Genomic DNA, 16,864 nt, shown 5'->3' with positions numbered 1-16,864 from the left:
CTGAGGCGGAGTCTGGGTTCAGGCCAGCCACCCCGGGAGCGGCTGGGATGCGGCTGCCTTCCAGGGCCGCCTTCTGGCCGCCTGGCCGGCCAGGCAGGCGGAGAGCGCCCCCTCTGGCGCGCTGTGGTGGGAGGGGCCGGAGGAGGTGGGGCCTGCAGCGCTGCCCGGCGGGGGCGGGGGCGGGGGCGGGGGCGGAGGCGGCGGGCGACTAAAGGAGAAGGCGGAGCGGGAGGCAAAAAGCCTACAGCACCCGGTATTCCCAGGCGGTCTCCCATCCAAGTACTAACCAGGCCCGACCCTGCTTAGCTTCCGAGATCAGACGAGATCGGGCGCGTTCAGGGTGGTATGGCCGTACACGTTAAGAGGGGCCCGCGGAGTGCCTCTTGAGGCCCAGCTTCGCTGGCGCTTGCGCCTCCCCGCCAGCCCGGCGGCCAGCCCGCCCCGGCAGGGCCCCGCCGCCCGCCCAGGCAGGGCAACGGCGGCCTCGGGTACCAGGGGGGTGGCGGAGGGTTCGGCGACCTCCCAGCCCAGGGCGGGCGGGACCCACCAAACCGTTCGGCGCTTGGCGCCCCGCCCCAGATCCCGCACGTCGCTCACAGGGACGTGGCCCCGGAGGCTTCAGGGCCCGGGGCCCGCGGTCCCTTGGGCCTCCCCTCTGCCCGCCCACGCGGCGCTAGGCGCAGCCCAGCCGCAGCCCGGGCCGGCCCTCCTGCCCGACGGCAGTCGGCCCTTAACCCACTGGGAGCCACCATTGAGTCGGCACGGCCCCTTAGCCCCAGCAAGGCCACCCTTGCCCCCACGCCACCCGCCGAGCACAGGACCCGGCGCCTTGTGGCCGGCCGGCCCGGAGCACCGGCCCCGGCCCCCGCCCCCGCTCCCGCCCCCGGCCGTGGCGAAACGGCGGAGGGGGGGCTTTTTCCGGAGGGAGCTGTGGAGAGACACACGGGCAGACAGGGGGCTGCGGCGCGGCTGGGCTCCGGTGGGGGCGGCCAAGTGCAGGTCGAGGGCCTCGCGGGCCGCACGGATGGCACCCCGGCCTGCGGCGGAGTCTGGGTCCGGGCCAGCCACCACGGGAGCGGCTGGGGTGGCGGCTGCCTTCCAGGGCCGCATTCTGGCCGCATGTCCAGCCAGCTCGGCGGGGAGCGATCCCTCCGGCGCGCTGTGTTGGGAGGGACGTGAGGAGGTGAGGCCTGCAGCGGTGCTCAGCGGGGGCGGAGGCGGCCTCGGCCGCGGGCCACTAAATGTCAAGGCGGAGCGGGAGGCAAAAAAGCCTACAGCACTCGGTATTCCCATGTGGTCTCCCATCCAGGTACGAAACAGGCCAGACCCTGATTAGCTTCCGAGATCAGACGAGGTGTGGTGCGTTCAGGGAGGTGTGGCCGTAGAATGCAGCGGGGGCCACGGTGTGCCTCTTGAGGCTTAGCTTCGCTGGTGCTGGCGACTTACCGCCAGCCCGGCAGCCAACCCTCTCTGGCGCGGCCCTGCCGTCCGCCCAGGCAAGCGACAGGAGGCCTCGAGGGCCCGGGGGTGGTGGAGTTGTGGGCGACTTCGCAGCTCAGGTCAGGCGGGACCCTCCAGGCCTGTAGGCGCTTGGCCCTCCGCCCCAGAGCCGCTCAACGCTCACAGGACTTGGCCCCGGAGGCTTAAGGGCCTGTGGCCCTCGGTCCCTTGTGCATTCCCCACCCTGTCAATCCACACAGTGCTAGGCGCAGCCCAGCCACGGCCTGGCCGGCCCGCCTGCCCAACGGCAGTTGGCCCGAAGCCACTGGGAGCCACCATTGAGCCGGCACGGCCCCTTAGACACAGCAACGTCACCCTTGCCCCCACGCCAACTGCCGAGCAAAGTTCCCAGCGCCTGGTGTCTAGCCAGCCCAGCGAACCGGTCCCAGCCCACGACCCCGCTCCCACTCTCGGCCGTGGCGAAGTGGCAAAGGGTGGGCTTTTTCCGGAGGGAGCTGTGGAGAGACACACGGGCAGACAGGGGGCTGCGGCGCGGCTGGGCTCCGGTGGGGGCGGCCAAGTGCAGGTCGAGGGCTTCGTGGGCCGCACGGACGGCACCCCGGCCTGCGGCGGAGTCTGGGTCCGGGCCAGCCACCACGGGAGCGGCTGGGGTGGCGGCTGCCTTCCAGGGCCGCCTTCTGGCCGCCTGGCCGGCCAGGCCGGCGCGGAGCGCCCCCTCTGGCGCGCTGTGGTGGGAGGGGCCGGAGGAGGTGGGGCCTGCAGCGCTGCCCGGCGGGGGCGGGGGCGGGGGCGGAGGCGGCGGGCGACTAAAGGAGAAGGCGGAGCGGGAGGCAAAAAGCCTACAGCACCCGGTATTCCCAGGCGGTCTCCCATCCAAGTACTAACCAGGCCCGACCCTGCTTAGCTTCCGAGATCAGACGAGATCGGGCGCGTTCAGGGTGGTATGGCCGTAGACGCAGGAGGGGCCCGCGCGGTGCCTCTTGAGGCCCAGCTTCGCTGGCGCCTGCGCCTTACCGCCATGCCGGCGGCCAGCCCTCTCCGGCAGGGCCCTGCCGCCCGCCCAGGCAGGCGACAGGAGGCCTCGGGGACCCGGGGGTGGCGGAGTGGTGGGCCACCTCGCAGCCCAGGGCGGGCGGGACGCTCCAGGCCCGTCGGCGCTTGGCGCCCCGCCGCAGATCCCGCTCGACGCTCACAGGGACGCGGCCCCGGAGGCTTCAGGGCCCGGCGGCCGCGGTCCCTTGGGCATCCCCCCCTGCCCGCCCACGCGGAGTTAGGCGCAGCCCGGCCACGGCCGGGCCGGCCCTCCGGCCGGGCAGCAGCTGGCCCGAAGCCACTGGGAGCCACCATGGAGTGGGCACGGCCCCTTAGCCCCAGCAAGGCCCCCCCTTGCCCCCACGCCGCCCGCCGAGCACAGGACCCCGGCCCTGGTGGCCGGCAGGCCCGGAGAAGCGGCCCCGGCCCCCGCCCCCGCTCCCGCCCCCGGCCGTGGCGAAACGGCGGAGGGGGGGGCTTTTTCCGGAGGGAGCTGTGGAGAGACACACGGGCAGACAGGGGGCTGCGGCGCGGCTGGGCTCCGGTGGGGGCGGCCAAGTGCAGGTCGAGGGCCTCGCGGGCCGCACGGACGGCACCCCGGCCTGCGGCGGAGTCTGGGTCCGGGCCAGCCACCACGGGAGCGGCTGGGGTGGCGGCTGCCTTCCAGGGCCGCATTCTGGCCGCATGTCCAGCCAGCTCGGCGGGGAGCGATCCCTCCGGCGCGCTGTGTTGGGAGGGACGTGAGGAGGTGAGGCCTGCAGCGGTGCTCAGCGGGGGCGGAGGCGGCCTCGGCCGCGGGCCACTAAATGTCAAGGCGGAGCGGGAGGCAAAAAAGCCTACAGCACTCGGTATTCCCATGTGGTCTCCCATCCAGGTACGAAACAGGCCAGACCCTGATTAGCTTCCGAGATCAGACGAGGTGTGGTGCGTTCAGGGAGGTGTGGCCGTAGAATGCAGCGGGGGCCACGGTGTGCCTCTTGAGGCTTAGCTTCGCTGGTGCTGGCGACTTACCGCCAGCCCGGCAGCCAACCCTCTCCGGCGCGGCCCTGCCGTCCGCCCAGGCAAGCGACAGGAGGCCTCGAGGGCCCGGGGGTGGTGGAGTTGTGGGCGACTTCGCAGCTCAGGTCAGGCGGGACCCTCCAGGCCTGTAGGCGCTTGGCCCTCCGCCCCAGAGCCGCTCAACGCTCACAGGACTTGGCCCCGGAGGCTTAAGGGCCTGTGGCCCTCGGTCCCTTGTGCATTCCCCACCCTGTCAATCCACACAGTGCTAGGCGCAGCCCAGCCACGGCCTGGCCGGCCCGCCTGCCCAACGGCAGTTGGCCCGAAGCCACTGGGAGCCACCATTGAGCCGGCACGGCCCCTTAGACACAGCAACGCCACCCTTGCCCCCACGCCAACTGCCGAGCAAAGTTCCCGGCGCCTGGTGTCTAGCCAGCCCAGCGAACCGGTCCCAGCCCACGACCCCGCTCCCACTCTCGGCCGTGGCGAAGTGGCAAAGGGTGGGCTTTTTCCGGAGGGAGCTGTGGAGAGACACACGGGCAGACAGGGGGCTGCGGCGCGGCTGGGCTCCGGTGGGGGCGGCCAAGTGCAGGTCGAGGGCTTCGTGGGCCGCACCGACGGCACCCCGGCCTGCGGCGGAGTCTGGGTCCGGGCCAGCCACCACGGGAGCGGCTGGGGTGGCGGCTGCCTTCCAGGGCCGCCTTCTGGCCGCCTGGCCGGCCAGGCCGGCGCGGAGCGCCCCCTCTGGCGCGCTGTGGTGGGAGGGGCCGGAGGAGGTGGGGCCTGCAGCGCTGCCCGGCGGGGGCGGGGGCGGGGGCGGAGGCAGCGGCCTCGGCCTTGGCCTCGGCCTCGGCCTAGGCCGCGGGCGACTAAAGGAGAAGGCGGAGCGGGAGGCAAAAAGCCTACAGCACCCGGTATTCCCAGGCGGTCTCCCATCCAAGTACTAACCAGGCCCGACCCTGCTTAGCTTCCGAGATCAGACGAGATCGGGCGCGTTCAGGGTGGTATGGCCGTAGACGTTAAAAGGGGCCCGCGGAGTGCCTCTTGAGGCCCAGCTTCGCTGGCGCTTGCGCCTCCCCGCCAGCCCGGCGGCCAGCCCGCCCCGGCAGGGCCCCGCCGCCCGCCCAGGCAGGGCAACGGCGGCCTCGGGTACCAGGGGGGTGGCGGAGGGTTCGGCGACCTCCCAGCCCAGGGCGGGCGGGACCCACCAAACCGTTCGGCGCTTGGCGCCCCGCCCCAGATCCCGCACGTCGCTCACAGGGACGTGGCCCCGGAGGCTTCAGGGCCCGGGGCCCGCGGTCCCTTGGGCCTCCCCTCTGCCCGCCCACGCGGCGCTAGGCGCAGCCCAGCCGCAGCCCGGGCCGGCCCTCCTGCCCGACGGCAGTCGGCCCTTAACCCACTGGGAGCCACCATTGAGTCGGCACGGCCCCTTAGCCCCAGCAAGGCCACCCTTGCCCCCACGCCACCCGCCGAGCACAGGACCCGGCGCCTTGTGGCCGGCCGGCCCGGAGCACCGGCCCCGGCCCCCGCCCCCGCTCCCGCCCCCGGCCGTGGCGAAACGGCGGAGGGGGGGCTTTTTCCGGAGGGAGCTGTGGAGAGACACACCGGCAGATAGGTGGCTGCGCCGGGGCTGGGCGCTGGTGGGGGCGGCCAGGTGCAGGTCAAGGGGCTCGCGGGCCGCACGGCCGGCACCCGGGCCTGAGGCGGAGTCTGGGTTCAGGCCAGCCACCCCGGGAGCGGCTGGGATGCGGCTGCCTTCCAGGGCCGCCTTCTGGCCGCCTGGCCGGCCAGGCAGGCGGAGAGCGCCCCCTCTGGCGCGCTGTGGTGGGAGGGGCCGGAGGAGGTGGGGCCTGCAGCGCTGCCCGGCGGGGGCGGGGGCGGGGGCGGGGGCGGAGGCGGCGGGCGACTAAAGGAGAAGGCGGAGCGGGAGGCAAAAAGCCTACAGCACCCGGTATTCCCAGGCGGTCTCCCATCCAAGTACTAACCAGGCCCGACCCTGCTTAGCTTCCGAGATCAGACGAGATCGGGCGCGTTCAGGGTGGTATGGCCGTAGACGCAGGAGGGGCCCGCGCGGTGCCTCTTGAGGCCCAGCTTCGCTGGCGCCTGCGCCTTACCGCCATGCCGGCGGCCAGCCCTCTCCGGCAGGGCCCTGCCGCCCGCCCAGGCAGGCGACAGGAGGCCTCGGGGACCCGGGGGTGGCGGAGTGGTGGGCCACCTCGCAGCCCAGGGCGGGCGGGACGCTCCAGGCCCGTCGGCGCTTGGCGCCCCGCCGCAGATCCCGCTCGACGCTCACAGGGACGCGGCCCCGGAGGCTTCAGGGCCCGGCGGCCGCGGTCCCTTGGGCATCCCCCCCTGCCCGCCCACGCGGAGTTAGGCGCAGCCCGGCCACGGCCGGGCCGGCCCTCCGGCCGGGCAGCAGCTGGCCCGAAGCCACTGGGAGCCACCATGGAGTGGGCACGGCCCCTTAGCCCCAGCAAGGCCCCCCCTTGCCCCCACGCCGCCCGCCGAGCACAGGACCCCGGCCCTGGTGGCCGGCAGGCCCGGAGAAGCGGCCCCGGCCCCCGCCCCCGCTCCCGCCCCCGGCCGTGGCGAAACGGCGGAGGGGGGGCTTTTTCCGGAGGGAGCTGTGGAGAGACACACGGGCAGACAGGGGGCTGCGGCGCGGCTGGGCTCCGGTGGGGGCGGCCAAGTGCAGGTCGAGGGCCTCGCGGGCCGCACGGACGGCACCCCGGCCTGCGGCGGAGTCTGGGTCCGGGCCAGCCACCACGGGAGCGGCTGGGGTGGCGGCTGCCTTCCAGGGCCGCATTCTGGCCGCATGTCCAGCCAGCTCGGCGGGGAGCGATCCCTCCGGCGCGCTGTGTTGGGAGGGACGTGAGGAGGTGAGGCCTGCAGCGGTGCTCAGCGGGGGCGGAGGCGGCCTCGGCCGCGGGCCACTAAATGTCAAGGCGGAGCGGGAGGCAAAAAAGCCTACAGCACTCGGTATTCCCATGTGGTCTCCCATCCAGGTACGAAACAGGCCAGACCCTGATTAGCTTCCGAGATCAGACGAGGTGTGGTGCGTTCAGGGAGGTGTGGCCGTAGAATGCAGCGGGGGCCACGGTGTGCCTCTTGAGGCTTAGCTTCGCTGGTGCTGGCGACTTACCGCCAGCCCGGCAGCCAACCCTCTCCGGCGCGGCCCTGCCGTCCGCCCAGGCAAGCGACAGGAGGCCTCGAGGGCCCGGGGGTGGTGGAGTTGTGGGCGACTTCGCAGCTCAGGTCAGGCGGGACCCTCCAGGCCTGTAGGCGCTTGGCCCTCCGCCCCAGAGCCGCTCAACGCTCACAGGACTTGGCCCCGGAGGCTTAAGGGCCTGTGGCCCTCGGTCCCTTGTGCATTCCCCACCCTGTCAATCCACACAGTGCTAGGCGCAGCCCAGCCACGGCCTGGCCGGCCCGCCTGCCCAACGGCAGTTGGCCCGAAGCCACTGGGAGCCACCATTGAGCCGGCACGGCCCCTTAGACACAGCAACGCCACCCTTGCCCCCACGCCAACTGCCGAGCAAAGTTCCCGGCGCCTGGTGTCTAGCCAGCCCAGCGAACCGGTCCCAGCCCACGACCCCGCTCCCACTCTCGGCCGTGGCGAAGTGGCAAAGGGTGGGCTTTTTCCGGAGGGAGCTGTGGAGAGACACACGGGCAGACAGGGGGCTGCGGCGCGGCTGGGCTCCGGTGGGGGCGGCCAAGTGCAGGTCGAGGGCTTCGTGGGCCGCACGGACGGCACCCCGGCCTGCGGCGGAGTCTGGGTCCGGGCCAGCCACCACGGGAGCGGCTGGGGTGGCGGCTGCCTTCCAGGGCCGCCTTCTGGCCGCCTGGCCGGCCAGGCCGGCGCGGAGCGCCCCCTCTGGCGCGCTGTGGTGGGAGGGGCCGGAGGAGGTGGGGCCTGCAGCGCTGCCCGGCGGGGGCGGGGGCGGGGGCGGGGGCGGAGGCAGCGGCCTCGGCCTTGGCCTCGGCCTCGGCCTAGGCCGCGGGCGACTAAAGGAGAAGGCGGAGCGGGAGGCAAAAAGCCTACAGCACCCGGTATTCCCAGGCGGTCTCCCATCCAAGTACTAACCAGGCCCGACCCTGCTTAGCTTCCGAGATCAGACGAGATCGGGCGCGTTCAGGGTGGTATGGCCGTAGACGTTAAAAGGGGCCCGCGGAGTGCCTCTTGAGGCCCAGCTTCGCTGGCGCTTGCGCCTCCCCGCCAGCCCGGCGGCCAGCCCGCCCCGGCAGGGCCCCGCCGCCCGCCCAGGCAGGGCAACGGCGGCCTCGGGTACCAGGGGGGTGGCGGAGGGTTCGGCGACCTCCCAGCCCAGGGCGGGCGGGACCCACCAAACCGTTCGGCGCTTGGCGCCCCGCCCCAGATCCCGCACGTCGCTCACAGGGACGTGGCCCCGGAGGCTTCAGGGCCCGGGGCCCGCGGTCCCTTGGGCCTCCCCTCTGCCCGCCCACGCGGCGCTAGGCGCAGCCCAGCCGCAGCCCGGGCCGGCCCTCCTGCCCGACGGCAGTCGGCCCTTAACCCACTGGGAGCCACCATTGAGTCGGCACGGCCCCTTAGCCCCAGCAAGGCCACCCTTGCCCCCACGCCACCCGCCGAGCACAGGACCCGGCGCCTTGTGGCCGGCCGGCCCGGAGCACCGGCCCCGGCCCCCGCCCCCGCTCCCGCCCCCGGCCGTGGCGAAACGGCGGAGGGGGGGGCTTTTTCCGGAGGGAGCTGTGGAGAGACACACGGGCAGACAGGGGGCTGCGGCGCGGCTGGGCTCCGGTGGGGGCGGCCAAGTGCAGGTCGAGGGCCTCGCGGGCCGCACGGACGGCACCCCGGCCTGCGGCGGAGTCTGGGTCCGGGCCAGCCACCACGGGAGCGGCTGGGGTGGCGGCTGCCTTCCAGGGCCGCATTCTGGCCGCATGTCCAGCCAGCTCGGCGGGGAGCGATCCCTCCGGCGCGCTGTGTTGGGAGGGACGTGAGGAGGTGAGGCCTGCAGCGGTGCTCAGCGGGGGCGGAGGCGGCCTCGGCCGCGGGCCACTAAATGTCAAGGCGGAGCGGGAGGCAAAAAAGCCTACAGCACTCGGTATTCCCATGTGGTCTCCCATCCAGGTACGAAACAGGCCAGACCCTGATTAGCTTCCGAGATCAGACGAGGTGTGGTGCGTTCAGGGAGGTGTGGCCGTAGAATGCAGCGGGGGCCACGGTGTGCCTCTTGAGGCTTAGCTTCGCTGGTGCTGGCGACTTACCGCCAGCCCGGCAGCCAACCCTCTCCGGCGCGGCCCTGCCGTCCGCCCAGGCAAGCGACAGGAGGCCTCGAGGGCCCGGGGGTGGTGGAGTTGTGGGCGACTTCGCAGCTCAGGTCAGGCGGGACCCTCCAGGCCTGTAGGCGCTTGGCCCTCCGCCCCAGAGCCGCTCAACGCTCACAGGACTTGGCCCCGGAGGCTTAAGGGCCTGTGGCCCTCGGTCCCTTGTGCATTCCCCACCCTGTCAATCCACACAGTGCTAGGCGCAGCCCAGCCACGGCCTGGCCGGCCCGCCTGCCCAACGGCAGTTGGCCCGAAGCCACTGGGAGCCACCATTGAGCCGGCACGGCCCCTTAGACACAGCAACGCCACCCTTGCCCCCACGCCAACTGCCGAGCAAAGTTCCCGGCGCCTGGTGTCTAGCCAGCCCAGCGAACCGGTCCCAGCCCACGACCCCGCTCCCACTCTCGGCCGTGGCGAAGTGGCAAAGGGTGGGCTTTTTCCGGAGGGAGCTGTGGAGAGACACACGGGCAGACAGGGGGCTGCGGCGCGGCTGGGCTCCGGTGGGGGCGGCCAAGTGCAGGTCGAGGGCTTCGTGGGCCGCACGGACGGCACCCCGGCCTGCGGCGGAGTCTGGGTCCGGGCCAGCCACCACGGGAGCGGCTGGGGTGGCGGCTGCCTTCCAGGGCCGCCTTCTGGCCGCCTGGCCGGCCAGGCCGGCGCGGAGCGCCCCCTCTGGCGCGCTGTGGTGGGAGGGGCCGGAGGAGGTGGGGCCTGCAGCGCTGCCCGGCGGGGGCGGGGGCGGGGGCGGGGGCGGAGGCAGCGGCCTCGGCCTTGGCCTCGGCCTCGGCCTAGGCCGCGGGCGACTAAAGGAGAAGGCGGAGCGGGAGGCAAAAAGCCTACAGCACCCGGTATTCCCAGGCGGTCTCCCATCCAAGTACTAACCAGGCCCGACCCTGCTTAGCTTCCGAGATCAGACGAGATCGGGCGCGTTCAGGGTGGTATGGCCGTAGACGTTAAAAGGGGCCCGCGGAGTGCCTCTTGAGGCCCAGCTTCGCTGGCGCTTGCGCCTCCCCGCCAGCCCGGCGGCCAGCCCGCCCCGGCAGGGCCCCGCCGCCCGCCCAGGCAGGGCAACGGCGGCCTCGGGTACCAGGGGGGTGGCGGAGGGTTCGGCGACCTCCCAGCCCAGGGCGGGCGGGACCCACCAAACCGTTCGGCGCTTGGCGCCCCGCCCCAGATCCCGCACGTCGCTCACAGGGACGTGGCCCCGGAGGCTTCAGGGCCCGGGGCCCGCGGTCCCTTGGGCCTCCCCTCTGCCCGCCCACGCGGCGCTAGGCGCAGCCCAGCCGCAGCCCGGGCCGGCCCTCCTGCCCGACGGCAGTCGGCCCTTAACCCACTGGGAGCCACCATTGAGTCGGCACGGCCCCTTAGCCCCAGCAAGGCCACCCTTGCCCCCACGCCACCCGCCGAGCACAGGACCCGGCGCCTTGTGGCCGGCCGGCCCGGAGCACCGGCCCCGGCCCCCGCCCCCGCTCCCGCCCCCGGCCGTGGCGAAACGGCGGAGGGGGGGGCTTTTTCCGGAGGGAGCTGTGGAGAGACACACGGGCAGACAGGGGGCTGCGGCGCGGCTGGGCTCCGGTGGGGGCGGCCAAGTGCAGGTCGAGGGCCTCGCGGGCCGCACGGACGGCACCCCGGCCTGCGGCGGAGTCTGGGTCCGGGCCAGCCACCACGGGAGCGGCTGGGGTGGCGGCTGCCTTCCAGGGCCGCATTCTGGCCGCATGTCCAGCCAGCTCGGCGGGGAGCGATCCCTCCGGCGCGCTGTGTTGGGAGGGACGTGAGGAGGTGAGGCCTGCAGCGGTGCTCAGCGGGGGCGGAGGCGGCCTCGGCCGCGGGCCACTAAATGTCAAGGCGGAGCGGGAGGCAAAAAAGCCTACAGCACTCGGTATTCCCATGTGGTCTCCCATCCAGGTACGAAACAGGCCAGACCCTGATTAGCTTCCGAGATCAGACGAGGTGTGGTGCGTTCAGGGAGGTGTGGCCGTAGAATGCAGCGGGGGCCACGGTGTGCCTCTTGAGGCTTAGCTTCGCTGGTGCTGGCGACTTACCGCCAGCCCGGCAGCCAACCCTCTCCGGCGCGGCCCTGCCGTCCGCCCAGGCAAGCGACAGGAGGCCTCGAGGGCCCGGGGGTGGTGGAGTTGTGGGCGACTTCGCAGCTCAGGTCAGGCGGGACCCTCCAGGCCTGTAGGCGCTTGGCCCTCCGCCCCAGAGCCGCTCAACGCTCACAGGACTTGGCCCCGGAGGCTTAAGGGCCTGTGGCCCTCGGTCCCTTGTGCATTCCCCACCCTGTCAATCCACACAGTGCTAGGCGCAGCCCAGCCACGGCCTGGCCGGCCCGCCTGCCCAACGGCAGTTGGCCCGAAGCCACTGGGAGCCACCATTGAGCCGGCACGGCCCCTTAGACACAGCAACGCCACCCTTGCCCCCACGCCAACTGCCGAGCAAAGTTCCCGGCGCCTGGTGTCTAGCCAGCCCAGCGAACCGGTCCCAGCCCACGACCCCGCTCCCACTCTCGGCCGTGGCGAAGTGGCAAAGGGTGGGCTTTTTCCGGAGGGAGCTGTGGAGAGACACACGGGCAGACAGGGGGCTGCGGCGCGGCTGGGCTCCGGTGGGGGCGGCCAAGTGCAGGTCGAGGGCTTCGTGGGCCGCACGGACGGCACCCCGGCCTGCGGCGGAGTCTGGGTCCGGGCCAGCCACCACGGGAGCGGCTGGGGTGGCGGCTGCCTTCCAGGGCCGCCTTCTGGCCGCCTGGCCGGCCAGGCCGGCGAGGAGCGCCCCCTCTGGCGCGCTGTGGTGGGAGGGGCCGGAGGAGGTGGGGCCTGCAGCGCTGCCCGGCGGGGGCGGGGGCGGGGGCGGAGGCAGCGGCCTCGGCCTTGGCCTCGGCCTCGGCCTAGGCCGCGGGCGACTAAAGGAGAAGGCGGAGCGGGAGGCAAAAAGCCTACAGCACCCGGTATTCCCAGGCGGTCTCCCATCCAAGTACTAACCAGGCCCGACCCTGCTTAGCTTCCGAGATCAGACGAGATCGGGCGCGTTCAGGGTGGTATGGCCGTAGACGTTAAAAGGGGCCCGCGGAGTGCCTCTTGAGGCCCAGCTTCGCTGGCGCTTGCGCCTCCCCGCCAGCCCGGCGGCCAGCCCGCCCCGGCAGGGCCCCGCCGCCCGCCCAGGCAGGGCAACGGCGGCCTCGGGTACCAGGGGGGTGGCGGAGGGTTCGGCGACCTCCCAGCCCAGGGCGGGCGGGACCCACCAAACCGTTCGGCGCTTGGCGCCCCGCCCCAGATCCCGCACGTCGCTCACAGGGACGTGGCCCCGGAGGCTTCAGGGCCCGGGGCCCGCGGTCCCTTGGGCCTCCCCTCTGCCCGCCCACGCGGCGCTAGGCGCAGCCCAGCCGCAGCCCGGGCCGGCCCTCCTGCCCGACGGCAGTCGGCCCTTAACCCACTGGGAGCCACCATTGAGTCGGCACGGCCCCTTAGCCCCAGCAAGGCCACCCTTGCCCCCACGCCACCCGCCGAGCACAGGACCCGGCGCCTTGTGGCCGGCCGGCCCGGAGCACCGGCCCCGGCCCCCGCCCCCGCTCCCGCCCCCGGCCGTGGCGAAACGGCGGAGGGGGGGCTTTTTCCGGAGGGAGCTGTGGAGAGACACACCGGCAGATAGGTGGCTGCGCCGGGGCTGGGCGCTGGTGGGGGCGGCCAGGTGCAGGTCGAGGGCCTCGCGGGCCGCACGGACGGCACCCCGGCCTGCGGCGGAGTCTGGGTCCGGGCCAGCCACCACGGGAGCGGCTGGGGTGGCGGCTGCCTTCCAGGGCCGCATTCTGGCCGCATGTCCAGCCAGCTCGGCGGGGAGCGATCCCTCCGGCGCGCTGTGTTGGGAGGGACGTGAGGAGGTGAGGCCTGCAGCGGTGCTCAGCGGGGGCGGAGGCGGCCTCGGCCGCGGGCCACTAAATGTCAAGGCGGAGCGGGAGGCAAAAAAGCCTACAGCACTCGGTATTCCCATGTGGTCTCCCATCCAGGTACGAAACAGGCCAGACCCTGATTAGCTTCCGAGATCAGACGAGGTGTGGTGCGTTCAGGGAGGTGTGGCCGTAGAATGCAGCGGGGGCCACGGTGTGCCTCTTGAGGCTTAGCTTCGCTGGTGCTGGCGACTTACCGCCAGCCCGGCAGCCAACCCTCTCCGGCGCGGCCCTGCCGTCCGCCCAGGCAAGCGACAGGAGGCCTCGAGGGCCCGGGGGTGGTGGAGTTGTGGGCGACTTCGCAGCTCAGGTCAGGCGGGACCCTCCAGGCCTGTAGGCGCTTGGCCCTCCGCCCCAGAGCCGCTCAACGCTCACAGGACTTGGCCCCGGAGGCTTAAGGGCCTGTGGCCCTCGGTCCCTTGTGCATTCCCCACCCTGTCAATCCACACAGTGCTAGGCGCAGCCCAGCCACGGCCTGGCCGGCCCGCCTGCCCAACGGCAGTTGGCCCGAAGCCACTGGGAGCCACCATTGAGCCGGCACGGCCCCTTCGACACAGCAACGCCACCCTTGCCCCCACGCCAACTGCCGAGCAAAGTTCCCGGCGCCTGGTGTCTAGCCAGCCCAGCGAACCGGTCCCAGCCCACGACCCCGCTCCCACTCTCGGCCGTGGCGAAGTGGCAAAGGGTGGGCTTTTTCCGGAGGGAGCTGTGGAGAGACACACGGGCAGACAGGGGGCTGCGGCGCGGCTGGGCTCCGGTGGGGGCGGCCAAGTGCAGGTCGAGGGCTTCGTGGGCCGCACGGACGGCACCCCGGCCTGCGGCGGAGTCTGGGTCCGGGCCAGCCACCACGGGAGCGGCTGGGGTGGCGGCTGCCTTCCAGGGCCGCCTTCTGGCCGCCTGGCCGGCCAGGCCGGCGCGGAGCGCCCCCTCTGGCGCGCTGTGGTGGGAGGGGCCGGAGGAGGTGGGGCCTGCAGCGCTGCCCGGCGGGGGCGGGGGCGGGGGCGGGGGCGGAGGCAGCGGCCTCGGCCTTGGCCTCGGCCTCGGCCTAGGCCGCGGGCGACTAAAGGAGAAGGCGGAGCGGGAGGCAAAAAGCCTACAGCACCCGGTATTCCCAGGCGGTCTCCCATCCAAGTACTAACCAGGCCCGACCCTGCTTAGCTTCCGAGATCAGACGAGATCGGGCGCGTTCAGGGTGGTATGGCCGTAGACGTTAAAAGGGGCCCGCGGAGTGCCTCTTGAGGCCCAGCTTCGCTGGCGCTTGCGCCTCCCCGCCAGCCCGGCGGCCAGCCCGCCCCGGCAGGGCCCCGCCGCCCGCCCAGGCAGGGCAACGGCGGCCTCGGGTACCAGGGGGGTGGCGGAGGGTTCGGCGACCTCCCAGCCCAGGGCGGGCGGGACCCACCAAACCGTTCGGCGCTTGGCGCCCCGCCCCAGATCCCGCACGTCGCTCACAGGGACGTGGCCCCGGAGGCTTCAGGGCCCGGGGCCCGCGGTCCCTTGGGCCTCCCCTCTGCCCGCCCACGCGGCGCTAGGCGCAGCCCAGCCGCAGCCCGGGCCGGCCCTCCTGCCCGACGGCAGTCGGCCCTTAACCCACTGGGAGCCACCATTGAGTCGGCACGGCCCCTTAGCCCCAGCAAGGCCACCCTTGCCCCCACGCCACCCGCCGAGCACAGGACCCGGCGCCTTGTGGCCGGCCGGCCCGGAGCACCGGCCCCGGCCCCCGCCCCCGCTCCCGCCCCCGGCCGTGGCGAAACGGCGGAGGGGGGGGCTTTTTCCGGAGGGAGCTGTGGAGAGACACACGGGCAGACAGGGGGCTGCGGCGCGGCTGGGCTCCGGTGGGGGCGGCCAAGTGCAGGTCGAGGGCCTCGCGGGCCGCACGGACGGCACCCCGGCCTGCGGCGGAGTCTGGGTCCGGGCCAGCCACCACGGGAGCGGCTGGGGTGGCGGCTGCCTTCCAGGGCCGCATTCTGGCCGCATGTCCAGCCAGCTCGGCGGGGAGCGATCCCTCCGGCGCGCTGTGTTGGGAGGGACGTGAGGAGGTGAGGCCTGCAGCGGTGCTCAGCGGGGGCGGAGGCGGCCTCGGCCGCGGGCCACTAAATGTCAAGGCGGAGCGGGAGGCAAAAAAGCCTACAGCACTCGGTATTCCCATGTGGTCTCCCATCCAGGTACGAAACAGGCCAGACCCTGATTAGCTTCCGAGATCAGACGAGGTGTGGTGCGTTCAGGGAGGTGTGGCCGTAGAATGCAGCGGGGGCCACGGTGTGCCTCTTGAGGCTTAGCTTCGCTGGTGCTGGCGACTTACCGCCAGCCCGGCAGCCAACCCTCTCCGGCGCGGCCCTGCCGTCCGCCCAGGCAAGCGACAGGAGGCCTCGAGGGCCCGGGGGTGGTGGAGTTGTGGGCGACTTCGCAGCTCAGGTCAGGCGGGACCCTCCAGGCCTGTAGGCGCTTGGCCCTCCGCCCCAGAGCCGCTCAACGCTCACAGGACTTGGCCCCGGAGGCTTAAGGGCCTGTGGCCCTCGGTCCCTTGTGCATTCCCCATCCTGTCAATCCACACAGTGCTAGGCGCAGCCCAGCCACGGCCTGGCCGGCCCGCCTGCCCAACGGCAGTTGGCCCGAAGCCACTGGGAGCCACCATTGAGCCGGCACGGCCCCTTAGACACAGCAACGCCACCCTTGCCCCCACGCCAACTGCCGAGCAAAGTTCCCGGCGCCTGGTGTCTAGCCAGCCCAGCGAACCGGTCCCAGCCCACGACCCCGCTCCCACTCTCGGCCGTGGCGAAGTGGCAAAGGGTGGGCTTTTTCCGGAGGGAGCTGTGGAGAGACACACGGGCAGACAGGGGGCTGCGGCGCGGCTGGGCTCCGGTGGGGGCGGCCAAGTGCAGGTCGAGGGCTTCGTGGGCCGCACGGACGGCACCCCGGCCTGCGGCGGAGTCTGGGTCCGGGCCAGCCACCACGGGAGCGGCTGGGGTGGCGGCTGCCTTCCAGGGCCGCCTTCTGGCCGCCTGGCCGGCCAGGCCGGCGCGGAGCGCCCCCTCTGGCGCGCTGTGGTGGGAGGGGCCGGAGGAGGTGGGGCCTGCAGCGCTGCCCGGCGGGGGCGGGGGCGGGGGCGGGGGCGGAGGCAGCGGCCTCGGCCTTGGCCTCGGCCTCGGCCTAGGCCGCGGGCGACTAAAGGAGAAGGCGGAGCGGGAGGCAAAAAGCCTACAGCACCCGGTATTCCCAGGCGGTCTCCCATCCAAGTACTAACCAGGCCCGACCCTGCTTAGCTTCCGAGATCAGACGAGATCGGGCGCGTTCAGGGTGGTATGGCCGTAGACGTTAAAAGGGGCCCGCGGAGTGCCTCTTGAGGCCCAGCTTCGCTGGCGCTTGCGCCTCCCCGCCAGCCCGGCGGCCAGCCCGCCCCGGCAGGGCCCCGCCGCCCGCCCAGGCAGGGCAACGGCGGCCTCGGGTACCAGGGGGGTGGCGGAGGGTTCGGCGACCTCCCAGCCCAGGGCGGGCGGGACCCACCAAACCGTTCGGCGCTTGGCGCCCCGCCCCAGATCCCGCACGTCGCTCACAGGGACGTGGCCCCGGAGGCTTCAGGGCCCGGGGCCCGCGGTCCCTTGGGCCTCCCCTCTGCCCGCCCACGCGGCGCTAGGCGCAGCCCAGCCGCAGCCCGGGCCGGCCCTCCTGCCCGACGGCAGTCGGCCCTTAACCCACTGGGAGCCACCATTGAGTCGGCACGGCCCCTTAGCCCCAGCAAGGCCACCCTTGCCCCCACGCCACCCGCCGAGCACAGGACCCGGTGCCTTGTGGCCGGCCGGCCCGGAGCACCGGCCCCGGCCCCCGCCCCCGCTCCCGCCCCCGGCCGTGGCGAAACGGCGGAGGGGGGGCTTTTTCCGGAGGGAGCTGTGGAGAGACACACCGGCAGATAGGTGGCTGCGCCGGGGCTGGGCGCTGGTGGGGGCGGCCAGGTGCAGGTCGAGGGCCTCGCGGGCCGCACGGACGGCACCCCGGCCTGCGGCGGAGTCTGGGTCCGGGCCAGCCACCACGGGAGCGGCTGGGGTGGCGGCTGCCTTCCAGGGCCGCATTCTGGCCGCATGTCCAGCCAGCTCGGCGGGGAGCGATCCCTCCGGCGCGCTGTGTTGGGAGGGA

At 73.5% G+C, this 16,864-nt stretch overlaps 9 non-coding genes and 7 pseudogenes across 9 annotated transcripts; all 16 read right to left on the bottom strand.

Annotated features, from left to right (window-relative positions):
• Nucleotides 1-238: 238 nt before the first annotated feature.
• Nucleotides 239-357, bottom strand: LOC133104486 (5S ribosomal RNA). Its single transcript, XR_009703592.1, has one exon. It is a non-coding gene; the product is annotated as a 5S ribosomal RNA (ribosomal RNA).
• Nucleotides 358-1,268: 911 nt separating this feature from the next.
• Nucleotides 1,269-1,387, bottom strand: LOC133078543 (5S ribosomal RNA; annotated as a pseudogene).
• Nucleotides 1,388-2,297: 910 nt separating this feature from the next.
• On the bottom strand, nucleotides 2,298-2,416 carry LOC133104072 (5S ribosomal RNA). The gene has a single exon (XR_009703470.1). It is a non-coding gene; the product is annotated as a 5S ribosomal RNA (ribosomal RNA).
• A 910-nt stretch (nucleotides 2,417-3,326) lies between these two features.
• On the bottom strand, nucleotides 3,327-3,445 carry LOC133078537 (5S ribosomal RNA; annotated as a pseudogene).
• A 946-nt stretch (nucleotides 3,446-4,391) lies between these two features.
• LOC133104066 (5S ribosomal RNA) lies at nucleotides 4,392-4,510 on the bottom strand. Its single transcript, XR_009703469.1, has one exon. It is a non-coding gene; the product is annotated as a 5S ribosomal RNA (ribosomal RNA).
• A 918-nt stretch (nucleotides 4,511-5,428) lies between these two features.
• On the bottom strand, nucleotides 5,429-5,547 carry LOC133104063 (5S ribosomal RNA). Its single transcript, XR_009703467.1, has one exon. It is a non-coding gene; the product is annotated as a 5S ribosomal RNA (ribosomal RNA).
• A 909-nt stretch (nucleotides 5,548-6,456) lies between these two features.
• LOC133078528 (5S ribosomal RNA) lies at nucleotides 6,457-6,575 on the bottom strand (annotated as a pseudogene).
• Nucleotides 6,576-7,527: 952 nt separating this feature from the next.
• Nucleotides 7,528-7,646, bottom strand: LOC133104053 (5S ribosomal RNA). Its single transcript, XR_009703463.1, has one exon. It is a non-coding gene; the product is annotated as a 5S ribosomal RNA (ribosomal RNA).
• A 912-nt stretch (nucleotides 7,647-8,558) lies between these two features.
• Nucleotides 8,559-8,677, bottom strand: LOC133078522 (5S ribosomal RNA; annotated as a pseudogene).
• Nucleotides 8,678-9,629: 952 nt separating this feature from the next.
• LOC133104045 (5S ribosomal RNA) lies at nucleotides 9,630-9,748 on the bottom strand. The gene has a single exon (XR_009703461.1). It is a non-coding gene; the product is annotated as a 5S ribosomal RNA (ribosomal RNA).
• A 912-nt stretch (nucleotides 9,749-10,660) lies between these two features.
• On the bottom strand, nucleotides 10,661-10,779 carry LOC133078514 (5S ribosomal RNA; annotated as a pseudogene).
• Nucleotides 10,780-11,725: 946 nt separating this feature from the next.
• On the bottom strand, nucleotides 11,726-11,844 carry LOC133104038 (5S ribosomal RNA). Its single transcript, XR_009703460.1, has one exon. It is a non-coding gene; the product is annotated as a 5S ribosomal RNA (ribosomal RNA).
• Nucleotides 11,845-12,755: 911 nt separating this feature from the next.
• Nucleotides 12,756-12,874, bottom strand: LOC133078507 (5S ribosomal RNA; annotated as a pseudogene).
• Nucleotides 12,875-13,826: 952 nt separating this feature from the next.
• LOC133104034 (5S ribosomal RNA) lies at nucleotides 13,827-13,945 on the bottom strand. Its single transcript, XR_009703459.1, has one exon. It is a non-coding gene; the product is annotated as a 5S ribosomal RNA (ribosomal RNA).
• Nucleotides 13,946-14,857: 912 nt separating this feature from the next.
• LOC133078501 (5S ribosomal RNA) lies at nucleotides 14,858-14,976 on the bottom strand (annotated as a pseudogene).
• Nucleotides 14,977-15,928: 952 nt separating this feature from the next.
• Nucleotides 15,929-16,047, bottom strand: LOC133104028 (5S ribosomal RNA). Its single transcript, XR_009703458.1, has one exon. It is a non-coding gene; the product is annotated as a 5S ribosomal RNA (ribosomal RNA).
• Between the last annotated feature and the right edge of the window lie 817 nt (nucleotides 16,048-16,864).

This window comes from Eubalaena glacialis, chromosome 1, assembly GCF_028564815.1.
Source record: "Eubalaena glacialis isolate mEubGla1 chromosome 1, mEubGla1.1.hap2.+ XY, whole genome shotgun sequence".
NCBI classification, from domain to species: domain Eukaryota; kingdom Metazoa; phylum Chordata; class Mammalia; order Artiodactyla; family Balaenidae; genus Eubalaena; species Eubalaena glacialis.
This window is presented reverse-complemented; position numbering and strand designations above follow the sequence as displayed.